Source organism: Leucoraja erinacea, chromosome 25 (genome assembly GCF_028641065.1).
Source record: "Leucoraja erinacea ecotype New England chromosome 25, Leri_hhj_1, whole genome shotgun sequence".
In the NCBI taxonomy this organism is placed as follows: Eukaryota; Metazoa; Chordata; class Chondrichthyes; order Rajiformes; family Rajidae; genus Leucoraja; species Leucoraja erinaceus.
Window position 1 is genome coordinate 21,531,170 of NC_073401.1, and position 13,120 is coordinate 21,544,289.

General features: G+C 43.3%; 1 protein-coding gene across 1 annotated transcript in view; it reads right to left on the reverse strand.

The window, feature by feature from the left end:
* rsph14 (radial spoke head 14 homolog) overlaps positions 1 to 13,120 on the reverse strand; it is a 275,923-nt gene that overhangs the window by 256,286 nt on the left and 6,517 nt on the right. The window lies entirely within an intron of this gene.

Below are 13,120 nucleotides of genomic sequence, written 5' to 3' on the forward strand. Positions count from 1 at the left end.
GGAAATGAAAGTTTCTTCAAAGTTTCTTCAATGCCAGAAATATTCAGTAGAGGACACTAATAGAACGCTAATTCGCATGATGCCTTAATTAATAATCTCTTTAAAGTTTGATAATGCAGAAGCTAAAATACTGAGGTGGATTTAAATTTGTTTATTTAACAACACTTGGTCCATTAACAAATACCTAATACAGGTCCACCACCGGTTTTTCGGCATGCTTGGTTCCAGAGCCTTTCTCAATTCTACATTTTGCCAGACCAACTGAGGGCACTTTGGGCCTTTCGCTATTGGTGAACGATTGGGGCCGGCGCCTCGTCCCTCCGGAGTTCCCCAAACCCGCAGACCATCCCAACCCTCAGCTGAGCACAGTAGCTGATGGGGATGGCCCATATACCTCCATGCTTGCTGATTTCCCGGAGCTCCTGAACCCCGTTTTCAAGCAACCGCCCTCAAGCACGGGGTGGTGCACCACATCCCCACCGCGGGCCCCCCACTGCATGCACGGGCGCGTAGGCTCCCGCCCGACAAGCTGCGCATCACGAAGGAGGAGTTCCGCCAAATGGAGGACATGGGAATTGTATGGCGCTCTAACAGCCTGTGGGCATCCCCGTTGCATATGGTCCCGAAATCATCTGGGGGGTGGAGACCATGTGGGGATTACCGGCGTTTGAATGCCGTTATGACCGTGGACCGCTACCCGGTCCCCCATATCCAAGATTTCACAGCCCACCTGGAGGGAGTCACCTTCTTTTCTAAGGTAGACCTGGTGCGCGGCTACCACCAGATCCCGTCCATCCCGATGATGTGCCTAAGACCGCCACCATCACCCCATTCGGCCTTTTTGAATAGCTGCGCATGCCGTTTGGGTTAAAGAATGCCGCGCAGGCTTTCCAATGGCTCATGGACATGGTGGGCCGGGAGCTGGACTTCGTCTTTATATATCTGGACGACATCCTGGTCGCTAGCCGCTCCCACCAGAAACACTGCACGCATCTGCGGACACTGTTCCAGCGGCTCCAGGATCACGGGCTGGTCATCAACCCTGTTAGGTGCCAGTTCAGCCTGCGCTCCATTTCCTTCCTGGGGCACCATGTCACCTCGCAGGGTGCAGCCCTGCTGCCCATTAAGGTGGAGAACATTCGCCAATTCCCTCGGCCGCTCACCGTCAAGGGGCTGCATGAGTTTGTGGGCATGGTGAACTTCTATCATCGTTTCGTGCCGGTAGCTGCCAAGGTCATACGTCTTTGTTTCAGTGCCTCGCGGTAAGCCACGGGACTTAGTGAGGACTGACGAGGCTGTACAAGATTTTTTACAAGATACATTTAATTGTCATTTGGACCCCTTGAGGTCCAAACGAAATGCCGTTTCTGCAGCCATACATTACAAACACATAGACCCAAGACACAACATAATTTACATAAACATCCATCACATCGCTGTGATGGAAGGCCTAATAAACTTATCTCTCCACTGCACTCTCCCCCCCCCCCCCCCGATGTCAGAGTCAAAGTCAAAGCCCCCGGCTGGCGATGGCGATTGTCCCACGGCCATTAAAGCCACGCCGGGTGGTGAGAGGTCGCACACCGGGTCTTGCTGTTAGAGCCCCCGGCGTGCGCTCGCAGAGTCCCGCGGCCATTCCAAGCCGCGCGGGGCAGTGATGTTAGGCCCCGCTCCAGGAGCTCTTCAACCCCGCAACTCGGGCGGGGGAAGTCGCCGTTGCGAGAGCCCTGAAAAGCGGTCTCCCTCCAGGGAGCCGCGGGCTCCCGGTGCCGCCGTCCACAGACCTGCCGTTGGAGCCTCCGACTCTCCGGTAGCAGCAGCAGCAGCAGGGCTCCTCCACCGCTCCACCCGCTCCGGACTCGGCCAGCCCCGCGACGGCGACGGTGAGTCGTAGCACCAGAGTCCCCGGCTTCTTCCTGTTGGAGGCCGCTCCTCGTTGCGGCCCCAACGACAACGGAAACCCGACGAGAAAAGGTCGGGTCTCCAGTGCAGGGAGAGATTTAAAAAAGTTTCCCCCCCCCCCCACACCACCCCACCCCCACCCCCCACACACACACCCCAACAAAAAATAACAAAAACTACATTTAAACACAGACAGAAAATAATAAAACGCGGACAGACTGCAGAGGCCGCTGCTGACCAGAGTCGCGCCACCCACCGGAGCTGCGTTCGATGGTGCAAAGGAGGCATTGGGCAAGGCCACCATGCTGGTGGACCCGCGGGCTGATGCCCCGCCGCCCTTACTGTGGACCCCTCTGATACGGCTGTCAGAGAGGTGTTCGAGCAGCTTATGATGGCCGCTGGCAGCCGGACATTTTTGAGCCGTCATCGGCGACCCCCAGAGTGGAGCTACAGTGCCTTCGGCCGGGAGCTCCTAGCCCTTCATTTGGCTGTCCGTCACTTCCGATACTTTTTAGAGGGCAGGCCCTTCACTGACCACAAACCCCTGACGTTCGCCTTCACCAAGGTATCCGACCCCTGGTCCGCCTGTCAGCAACGGCACCTGGCTTCTGTGCCTGAATTCACTACTGACATCCAACATGTCGCTGGTAAACTGAACCTGGCCGCGGATGCGTTGTCTCGTCCTGCGGTCATGGTCGTGGCGGTTGTGGACCTTGGCGTGGATAATGCGGAGCTCGCCGCGGTGCAACGCGAGCAGGGAGATGGACAATTATCGGGTGGCTGCCTCCAGGTTGCGGTTGGCCGATGTCCCTTTCGGTCCGGCAGGGGTGTCGGTCCTCTGTGATGTGTCAACCGGGAGACTACGTCCTATTGTCATCGTCCGCCGGGGGCTTTAACATCGGAGCCCCAGATCGCCTCAACACTGCAGTTGGACTGCTGGACCACGGGAGAGGCAACAAAGGGAAGAGATAAAGACTTTACCTTCCATCACAGTGAGGAGATGTTGGAGACTCACTGTGATGGATGTTTATGTAAAACTGTGTTAAGTGTGGGTCTTGGATTGTGTGTAAACTGTAGAAATGATATTTCGTTCAAACCTAGGTTTGAATGACAATAAATTGCATTCTATTCTATTCTATTGTCCCCGTGGATTGGCAGCAACGGGTTTTCGATGCTATCCATGGTCCGGCACACTTTTCCATCCGGGCGACTTCTGCGCTGGTGGTGGACAAGTTAGTCTGGCAGGCCCTTCGTAAGCAGGTCGCGCGGCATGGGCCAGGGCCTGTATTCTCTGCCAGACATTGAAGGTCCAATGGCATGTGCGGGCACTGGTGCAGGGTTTTGTGGTTCCCTCTGGTCGTTTCCTACACGTCCACGTCGATTTGGTGGGCCCACTACTACCACATCGTGGCGCCACACGCCTGCTGACCATCGTAGATCTCTTCACGAGGTGGCCAGAAACAATTCCGCTTACTGACACCTCCGCCACGCCTTGTGCTCGGGTCCTCGCGGCTCATTGGATTACCCGTTTTGCCGTGCCGGGAGAGATTTCCACCGACCGGGAGGCTCAATTCACTTCAGCTTTATGGGCGGCTTTGGCGGAGCTGTATGGGGCGCAGTTGCACTATACCACTGCCTATCACCCTCAGGCCATCGGGTTATCTAAATAAATTAAGTAATTCACCCTTCATTCACCCCTCTAGTTTCATTCACCCCAAAATAATTTTCTTTCGCCCTTGGGTGAACCATTCACCAGTTTAAGAAGCATTGGTTTAAGGCGCTCTTAACACAGGCTCAACAATGGTGGTAATCTCCTTGGTAGAGCACTAAATAAACTCAGGAAGGAGATCTATCATTGGGTGTAGGAGAATACAATCATATAAAAAAGAAAGGTTTTGTAGAGAAGGAAGAACAAACAAATAAAGTTTTAATATATGTTTGTATCCTAAACATTTAGTAACATAATGGGAACAATAATTGGTGTACAGCTGAAAATACAGCAAGATTTATTGAATGGTATTAAACTAACACAAAAAAAGGCATACATTATATATTTACATGCAATTTATAATAGATGCTGCAGATATACGTCTTCTGGATTATTCTGATGGGGAATCACTCAATGCATTTTCAAGATTTTAAAAATTGAGTAGCTATTTTCAGTAATTTCATCCAGAAGATACATGCCGCAACGATTCTACGACTATCATTTGTGTACAACTAATGCTGAACATATTCAGCATCAACAGTGTGCCAGTAATCAATTTACGGGTCGGTTTCAAGATAACCAAAGGCGAAAGGCTTCAACAAGCCTCTAATGAGGCCAAAGTGGGGGTAAGGTGTAGTAGTGTGCTTCATAACTTAAAGCAAAACAATGGTAGAACTCAGTGGCTCAAGTAGTATCTGTTGAAGAGAAGGGTGTAAGCCAACATTTCAGATCTTGACCAGAACCATTAACGTACACCTTTACAGATGTTGCATGATCTACTGTGTTCTTCCAGTATTCTGTTCTATGTTCCAGATTCTAGCAACTGCCGTTTCTTTCAGCTTCATTCGAAGGTCTATCAGAATCCAGTAAATGGATGGAGAGTTAATGCGGACAGGGCAAAAAATACCAGCATTTATAGTTGATGTTTCTGGAGAGAAGAAGAAAAACTAGCACGCCAGAGCTCAAATCTGGATGGAAATGAGATTGCAATACTGCAGTAATATTTTGATGGGGTGTGGAAAGGGAGGAACAAGGATTCAGGTAGAATTTTGAATAGTCATCGGAAAGGGAGAATGGAAAATCAGGTGATTAGCAGTAAAATGTGAATGGTGAGATGCGATAAAATTAGTACGTACAACACTCATTTTGGATGGTGGAGATGGCAAAATCAGGACACCAACAAAGTTTTGGATGGTTGAAGGGGATTGGAAAGGGAATTGTAATCTTGGACACAAGTACATTATGGAGGGGCAATACAGTGGAGGAGTTGACAGATCAGGGAACTGGACTAGAGGGATCATGATACACTAAAATAATCGGAGGGTGGATGGGGGAGGGTGGTGTTGGGAGTTTAAACACAGGGAATTGAAGAATGGAAGATTGTTTGCCAAGTAATAAATTGGGTAATGGTGGTCAGGGTCTTGAACTCAAGATTGCAAAATGGTATGTACATTATGGATCAAGAGAGATCAAGAGAGGGTTGAAATTTTTGAGTGGTAATTAATTGATGGAAGTAATACATATTTTGACAATGAATTTGTGCCACTGAATTCTCAATTATAAGGTTGATTGTGGATAACAAGCAGCCACGTATGACAAATAGCCACAGACCATAAACCCTACTAATCTTCTAATGTTTTGTGGGAGCTCGACATTTGACTGATCCTGAATGGATGGCTAGTGAAGAGACTAGGGATGGTGGGAGGGCATGAAGAAATCTTTTGTACCATCTGGGAAGTCCAAGATATGAAGGCAAGTTTCACTTTACCGTTGCACTGAGAGGGCCAGTTTCTCTCAGGAATGTCCAATAATGATCTTGTCTGGGACAACATGATCCAAGATCCCTTTCAATCTCGAAAACAATGTTCCAAGAGAAATGTCATAATTCCACGTGCCAATCACAGGATGATTCACACCCTGAATTGTCCGAAAAAAACTTCCAGAGTGATGTAAAATAATCTGTAAATGGTCAATATCTTAATTCACCACGTATAAATTGCTGTTCAATTGAGGAATGCTGAAAGCTGTGTTACATATTTTAATTCCTATGCTAGGATACATTGGAATCAAAGATGATTTACAGCACCCAGTGGCAAGTTATGGAATTACAAAGACACACAGTGTGGAACCAGGCTCTTCAGCCCAGCTTGCCAATGCCAACAAACATGCCCCATCTACACTAGTCCCACCTGTTAGAGAGGAGGTCTGAAGAAGGGTTTCGGCCCGAAACGTTGCCTATTTCCTCCGCTCCATAGATGCTGCTGCACCCGCTGAGTTTCTCCAGCTTTTCTGTGTAACCCTAGTCCCACCTGTGTTTGGCCTATATCACTCTAAACCTGTCCTATCCATGTACCTGTCTAAATGTTTCTTAAACGCTGTGATAGTACCTGCCTCAACAACCTCCTCCGGCACCTTGTTCCATATACCTACCACTCTTTGTGTAAAAGAAATGGACCTCAGATTCCTATTAAATCTTTCCATCCTCATCTTAACCCAATGTCCACTGGTTCTCGATTTCCCTACTCTGGGTGAAAGACTCTGTGGGGTTACCCTATCTATTCCTCTCATGATCTTGCATAACACCATACGATTACCCCTTCATCCTCTTGCGCTCCAAGGAATAAAGTCCTAGCTTGCTCAACCTGGCAACATCCTAGCTGAACACCATCTGAACAACTGTAAGAAAATCAACAGGATAAAAAAAACACTGAAATTTGTATTTGTTTTTTGTTTTTTTAAGTTACAATACAATACAATACAAATTTATTGTCATTTGAGCCCCAGTGAGACTCAAACGAAATTTTGTTTACACAGCCATACAAACAAAGACAATGTCCTACAGACATACACACAATTAAATTCACACAAACATCCATCACAGTGAACCCACTGTGATGGAAGGCAAAGTCTTTTCTCTCCCCTGCTCTAAATTTCTCTCCCGATGTCCAAGCCCCAGGCGGGCGATGATAAGTCCCACGGCCATTTGTTAAACGAAACAAATGCTAAACATCAAATGTTAACGACAATTTTAAATCAAATAGTTGAACAAATATTCTGAGCCCAGTAGAAGGGCAGTGAGATGCATACAAAATGAAAAATCTCTCCAGAGAAATCAGATGGAGAAAAACAGTTTCCAACAGTGGGAGAGTCGAGAACCAAAGGATTTAGCAAAATAACTAGAAGTGACATGAGCACCAATTTGTTTTCATAGCATGCTGTTCATATATAGGATTTGCTGCCGAGGTAGAGGTGGGGCAGGTCGGTGGTGCAGCCAAATTCAATCATAGCAACCAGAAGGAAAATCAGTTGGAAGAGAATAATTTGTAGAGTGATGGTGAGAAGGCAAGGAGTGGAAGTAGCTGAATTGTCTTTTATAGTGACAACACAGAAAGCAAACAGCAGTTTGGGAGGTGTCAGATAGGATATTGTGGTGACCTCTGCCTTAATGAGTCCATGCAGTGGAAAATTACATCAGTACATGTTGAGATAAGGTACTCAGTCTTCAGTAGTAAATTTCTATACAAAAGTCACATTATTTTAAGATGTCAAATAGAACTATGATTTTCAAAACCAACTGCTTATTCTGAAGTATGGCATTGCTCAATCATTTTTTGTCCTTCACTGACTGAGAGCAATTAGGATACATGCAAGTCATTGTACAATAAATTAGAACAATTTGAATTAACTATTAAGCGACGTTTTAAAGGTTTAAAGAATTATGTTTCATTGCTTCACCCCACATAAATGTATTTAGTCCTCCACTGTTTGCCTACCTGGCATACAATTATGTCATTGAAAAAGTGAAACCTGATTTCTAGTTATTTATCTCTCAAAAACTTACTACACTGCAGGTCATGGTCCACAAAGCCTTGATATTTCACAGTTTTTTAAAATAATTTCCTTTGAGAAGTTGATGGCTTTGAACATGGCTTAATTGGACGATATTACATCTTCTTACTGCTGTCTTAGTTTTCTCCAGCCTCATTGCTGTATGGTCTTCGTCAAATCAGCTTACGAGTATCAATGGATCCTTGTCCAGGGGGGGTCCTTGCTGAGTGAATATTAACATTTGAGGGAATATTAACATTTGTCTGGTGTGAAGAAAGTGAAAAAATATTATCCCATTCTGTTCACTCAATTGTTAGTTGACCACTGTGTTTCTTGGTTATCGTTAGATCAATCTTCAACTTAATCTCATGATTCAAAATGAGTTATTAAGATCCTTTATATACTCTCCGTGCCACTTAACATGTGAGGAGAATTTTTAAATATTATATTGTCGACATGGAATGGAGAAAGGGTTAAATAATGGGAAGGGACCATCATGGATCATGTTAAATTTTGAAAAGAATCCTTAGATGCACAACCAAACATAACCGTTCCCCTGCGCTAGCTTCTCCATATCTTGTAGAAACTAAGAACTGCAGATGCTAGTTAATACACAAAGGGACACTAAGTGCAGGAGTAACTGAGCAGGTCAGGCAGCATCTCTGGAGAACATGGACAGCTGACATTTCTCTAACTGAAACATCACCTATCCATTTTATCCATGTTCTCCAGAAATGCTGAGTTGCTCCAGCACTGTGTGTCCTTCTCCTCATCTTGTTGGGACAACTCATCCACTGTTGATCCAATTCCCATCAAATTGACCCTATTCATCTTCTTATGACTTCTAACTCTCTGACACCTTATCTCCTTGCTGGACCGCTCCAGACATCTGGTGTGCCCTGCTGCTAGCAAGGTTGCAGAGGATATATGTCACATCTGCAAAATCTAAATCTGCAGAGAATCCACTGTAATACGTCTCCTGATCTGTGTATCCGCACAACTTGTAAAATGTCCACTATAACAGAGTCCAGTTAATATGTCCCCTGACTTGTGTATCCAGAATTTTAACTTGAGAAAGCTATTATTGTTCGCCACTAACATCCCAGGAATACAATGGCTCTCATTGGAGGAATGATCCACTGTTATGTAAGTCATACAAATACAACTTAATCCAGTCCTTCCAAGATTCATCCCTCATGATAGCATTGTTTATTAAAGATGTTTGACAAAGGAAAGTTCCTAGGAATGAAGATATCATGTGAGCTTCCAGAAAACTAGGCAGTGAATTAAAGAAGATGTTTTTCATGATCAACTCCATGCTCATCAAGAGAGTAGAAACCCTTTCTAGTTTTTCAGAACTCAGGCTTCTTCAAGGAACACCCTATGCCATGAGTGCTGTCAACGATAAGCTGAATCTTTGGAAGGGCTGCAATGATGTCAAACCATCTTTTACAGAATGCCACCTCCTCCTCTCTCAAGTTAATGTATATTAAATCAAGTATCCTAGAACATCAAGCTTGAAAGACCTCTCTAATGCTTCAGTGTAAAGAAAACTATTATGTGTAGCACAGCTGTCATCTGAAGTGATCTTGAAGTTGAGATTGACTGTGACATTGACCTTAAAACAAATCAGTTCAGACTGAATATCAAGTAATTTTAAGGATGAATAATGCACAGTTCCCTGAAAATCATGCCACGTGTAGACTAAATAGTGAAGAAGGTGAGGTGCATGGCATGTTTGCCTAATGGATGAAGCATTGAGATGTAACATTGTTGTTAACCAAGAAAGGATGCAGAGAAGATTCAAGAGGATGTTTCTGGAGCTTGAGGGCTTGAGTTATGAAGATAAGCTAGTGGAGGATATGGAACAAACGCATGTAAAGGGGACCAGCTCAGCTACACAAAAAGCTGGAGAAACTTAGCGGGTGCAGCAGCATCTATGGAGCGAAGGATTAGGCAATGTTTCGGGCGGAAACCCTTCTTCAGACCAGCTCAGGTAGGCATCTTGGTCGGCATGATTGCGTTTCCGTGCTGTATAACTCTACTACTACCCAACAAATCCTAAGTAATTGAGAGGCATAGGTACAATTTTGCTCCTTTAAAAACTCAAGAGATTAGATGTGCCTACGCCTTTAAAAATGTCAGGAATAATAAGTGTTGTTCTAAACTTCCTCATTTGCACATCACTACTTAATCCTCTGGCCTTGCCTGCAATTTCTCGCCGCAAACTCCCATTCAAGAAGTGCTGTGAGCATTATGACCACAGTGGCACCGACTAAATTAGCTAGTAGGAATTTATCTGGCCAAAAAGCACAATGTTATTCTTCATACTTTCATCTCCTCTTTTAACAAAATCCGAAACTCTGAAGTCCTGCTTTCAACAGAATGGAGAAAGCAGCCTGATGATGACCAGTTTTATTTATGGCTGCCAAATGATTGTCATGCCACAGATTGTTCAATCCAATTTATGTGCCTCTGCATGATGTCCGACGTCATAAACTTTATACTTGCATCAAGATCTTGTAAGATGCGCTATAGTCAAGCCTGACAAATTGACCACATTTTATAATGGTTCAATTGTGTAATATGACCAGAAATTACCAGACACATGATTCCCTCCAGTTTAAATCAAGCTTTAATTGCATTGCACTGAAAACCTTGCGATTCAAAACAAGATAACAAAAAATACTGGAAATGCTCAGTGGAAAGAGAGATAGTTAACATTTCCAGTCCAGCTGCGAAATTCGATATCTATCGTATACACTTAACCACTGAAAGGCTATTCCTTCGCATGCTGAAACAGTTGGGTCCAGAAAGAAAATGATGGACCTTACAGCCCACATGGCTTTAAAATGTGGCTTTCCACAAATCATAGAGTAAATCCCAATTTTTCTTTATCAAGACGTTTTCCACGGAAACACAACAATTGTGATATAATGTAGATCATTTGCCAGCTGTAGTTTATTCAATCATAGAGAATTATCCATTTCATTGCAAAAATGAAAGTATATGTATATATAATTATATTTTATAATTTAGACTCATTAAATGACGTTTTTTAATTATATAAAAAATATGCAATGTGTGATTTCAATAAATGGACTCAGCTGTTTACTTCATAAGCGAGCATTCCATGTAACACGCAGTCGGTCCAGTACATATACTGCCTACACTGTAAAAGATAATTGATGGGTGCCATCAACTAATACATATTAAGCTTTGGAGACACTGTCAAAAGATTCATAAAAGAACTGTAGCAAATTTTCATTGTCTATATTCTGTAATTACTATGTTTTTATTTAATAAAACCTCCATTCACTTGAAAAACAAAAAAAAGTTTAGAATTTAAAAAAAAACAAACGAAAACAATATGAAAATAGAAGCAGAAACAAAAATCTAATTATAGAAGATGACCACAACAATATTACTGAACTCAGGTTGAATTGCCAAATTAATAAAAACAAACAGTCCATAAATCTGGCAAATATGAGTTTCCTGATCACAAATTCAAACTAGGAAACAAATGCGATGGGATCAATATGTCAACAGAATAGTACCCACACACATTTCAATCCAATGTTGTATCAATTTCTTACAGAAAATTAATACTATTCTACATCAACTAGATTATGTATGATAAAAATGTTATTCACTTTCAGTAAATCTCTAGCTATAAGCATTTTATTTCCTACAGTCTGGTGATTTACATCTTAAAACTTTGGTCTAGATCAATGGAATCATCTATCGAGCTCAGCTGTATCCATAACAGGTAAAGATGAATAATTCGCAAGGAATTTGTTGGTTTTGCTCAAAAGTATATACAAAGGGTAGGGGGCAGGGGGTAGGGGGCACCGTTGCGTATAGCAACATCGCCTGCAGCTGTTTGTCCTTTCATTTAAAAAAAATTTTAGGCTGTCAAAAAGTTTTGTATTGGAGGTCTTTTAGTCTTTTTATGTGGGGGAAGGAGGAAACTGTTTTTCTCAGTCACTCCTTGGTCGAGATGCGTCTTTCCTCCGAGCCGCATCTTCGCCCCCTCCTCGCGGCCTACCATCTGGATTGGCGTGGCCTTTCCTGCGCAGCACTGAAGTACCATCGCAGAGCAGGCGATGCCTTAATGGGGTCGCCGTGTGGAGCTCCGGTGTGCTGGGACTGCTGACTTTAAAACCGTGGAGAGCTCCCAGCCATGGGCGGTGCTGACTTTAACATCGCGGAGTCCTGGGATCCCTTTGCTGAGGGCCGCCAATGTTGAATCTCCACCCAGCTCGGACTGTAGAATTCAGGAGCCAGTAATAAGTGGCCAATTCAGAAACTCGAAACCACTGAGAATGTTCTTCCGTTCCGACGTCAGAGTTTCGATCATCCCGGCGAGAGGGCCTGAACATCGGGCTGCCGTAGCGGCGACTGCAGAGGGCTCGAAGCCCCGACCACGGGTGAACAAAGAAGAAGATGACTGAACTTTATTGCCTTCCCTCACAGTGAGAAGCGCTGATTCTGCTGTGTGGGGATGGTCATGTTAAATTATATCGTGTGTTGTATTCTTTTTATTCGTATGGCTGTATGGTAACTCAAATCTCACTGTACTCACTAAACTTGAACTTGAAAGCTCTTAATCTATAAATAAATGTATGGAATACTCGGATCCCAATCAGCCATGATCTAATTGTCAGTCCTTTACAAAACCAATCCAGCCAAATGTAGTGCATCACACGGGTTCATTGTATTAGATATTCCTTAAATTCGAATATTTATCACTTCCTCTTTGGGGTAAATATCTTTGATTACATCAATCTGCTTGTAAAACAAACTGGACTCCAATCAATTTATGACTATAAGGTAAATCTCTGATGAGTAAAAGGTTGAATTACTGCCCATTTCCCAATATTTATCCAACCCAAAAAAATATTTCCCTATTCCTTTTAATAACACTTCTGTTAATACTAGCCTCTACATTTTGCACATTGTCAAATTCAAATATAGACGCATACGGACTAAACATGTGAGTTAATGATATATTAGCCTAAATATATTCATTTTCACACATTGAGAAACAAGGCATTTTCAGAACTTCACTATTTCGTCAACATAGTGCTGCCTCCTATTGGTCCTTTGCCTTTTTGCAAATGCATTGGAATAATCTTTTCCATTTACTCAAGGAAAAGCCAGTAAATTACATGTAACAAATAAGCTACTCAATAGACAAGAATCATAATAAATAAAATACACAGATTAATGGATAAATTACCAATACTGAATTCACATTGTTTCAAACCAATAGCTGAACAAGCTGGGAGAAAACATAATAGTTACGACAAAGTGATAGCTATAAAGAATTCTTTTCACAACTCATGCCTCGGATGGAATACTTCATGGTGAACCAATTTCAACTAGGACCAATTTCAGTCATGAGATTTTTTTTTTAAATCATGTTTAGCAATTATCATTTTCACTAATTGCTCAGCAAGGATATAGGAACAAAATGAAAACCGCCACAGACAAATTTTACAATTAGGGAAAAAATATTTTGTCATTGGACAGCATTTCGATTAGTTATTTCATAACATCAATAAAACCAGTTTGGGTTTTAAAAGGTCAACATTGGGAATACTTCTATATCCCAAACTATTGAATTTACCACAGTGGCCCTAAAATAACACATCAGTTAATCTTAACATACATGCAATT